This window comes from Homalodisca vitripennis, chromosome X (assembly GCF_021130785.1).
Source record: "Homalodisca vitripennis isolate AUS2020 chromosome X, UT_GWSS_2.1, whole genome shotgun sequence".
NCBI lineage: Eukaryota > Metazoa > Arthropoda > Insecta > Hemiptera > Cicadellidae > Homalodisca > Homalodisca vitripennis.
The window spans coordinates 105,795,664-105,797,001 of record NC_060215.1 but is presented as its reverse complement, the minus strand read 5'-3'; the positions used below and the strand labels follow the sequence as shown (position 1 = coordinate 105,797,001).

General features: G+C 37.0%; 1 long non-coding RNA gene across 1 annotated transcript; it reads left to right on the top strand.

The window, feature by feature from the left end:
• The first annotated feature begins 359 nt into the window (after nucleotides 1-359).
• LOC124368561 lies at nucleotides 360-907 on the top strand. The gene is made up of 2 exons (XR_006922964.1): nucleotides 360-550; nucleotides 829-907. It is a non-coding gene; the product is annotated as an uncharacterized LOC124368561 (long non-coding RNA).
• The last annotated feature ends 431 nt before the right edge of the window (nucleotides 908-1,338 follow it).

Below are 1,338 nucleotides of genomic sequence, written 5' to 3'. Positions count from 1 at the left end.
GACCTGTAGTTTTAGGTAAAATTGCTAATATGACGCTGTCTGGATTAGCTAAATTTAGCATCAAAATTTCCCTAAATTTTATAACAAAATCGAGTAGTTTTCTAATAACTATTCCATCAAGCGATGGTAAAGCTGTAATTAAATCAGTTAACACAGAGGGGAACATTGCGCGTGATGTCGAGGGTGACGGTGAAGTCCCCTGCATCTGCGACAAGGCTGACGCAATTTGGTTTCCCACAGCGGTTGCCGTTGTGTGGACTATTTGCATCCAATCGGTTTAAGGCGGCGCCAGACATGCGTCATTCGTCAAGCACCGAGCAGCGACTCGCCGAATCGCGAGCAGTGTGGATGTCCTGTTTGTCTATTCGGCAAGCAGCAAACATTAGTGCTCGTTGTTTCCCGTTCAGTGTCGGTCTTTTGCACACATCAAAGTGGACGAATATTTGGGAAAAGGCAAACTTTGCTTCATCCACACATTCGGCTTTGTGGTTGGGAGATAAGAACTGTTCACGGTTTCCAATTTTGTCATCAGAGCCTCATTGACTATTGGGTAAGACGAATTTTATTTTCTTAAATTGAGGTTAAAGTAGTTCTTATTTGGCTGAAAACTAGTGAATGACCAGGCTACTGAATTATAAACTGAATTCTTTAAATGTTTTAAAAATTCCTACAAATATTAAATATTTAATATTTTGTCATGATTAAAGTTACAATTTTAAGGGTTTTCATGTCCTATACAGTTATTGACCGGGGTTCCCCATTAACTCATTAACATTTTTATGAACTTAAGAAAAATAACATAAACAATAATTTTATTCTTATTTTAAGGTATGGAGTGGCCTAATGAGTTGGTGTTGGATTTCTTACAATACTATGAGAATGAACCAGTTATTTGGAACCCTTCTCATCCCAATCACAAAATAGAAATGAAATATACGATGCATGTAAAAGAATCGAAAGCAAGATGGGTAAACAAGTTTTCTGTCACCGAATTGAAAAAGAAAAAAGACTCTCTGATGGCTTCATTTAGAACGTGTTTGAAAAAGGTTAAGGAAAGCTGTAAAAGTGGAGCGGATCTGATGATATATACAAACCAAATTGGTTTGCTTATGAAATCATGGAAAGATTTCTCAAAGATAAGAACCTGCCAAGAGAGACACTTAGTTCAGAGTGTAAAATATTTATATTAATTTATTAAAATCAATGGTACAGGGTACACATGTATTTAACTGTAGTCATTTTGCCAGGGGATTTTTTCCATTGTTCATAAAGTATTCAGCAAACTCTTCTCTGTATTCCTTTGCTGCGGTACCTGGCTTCCTAGGCACTTTCTGTAGA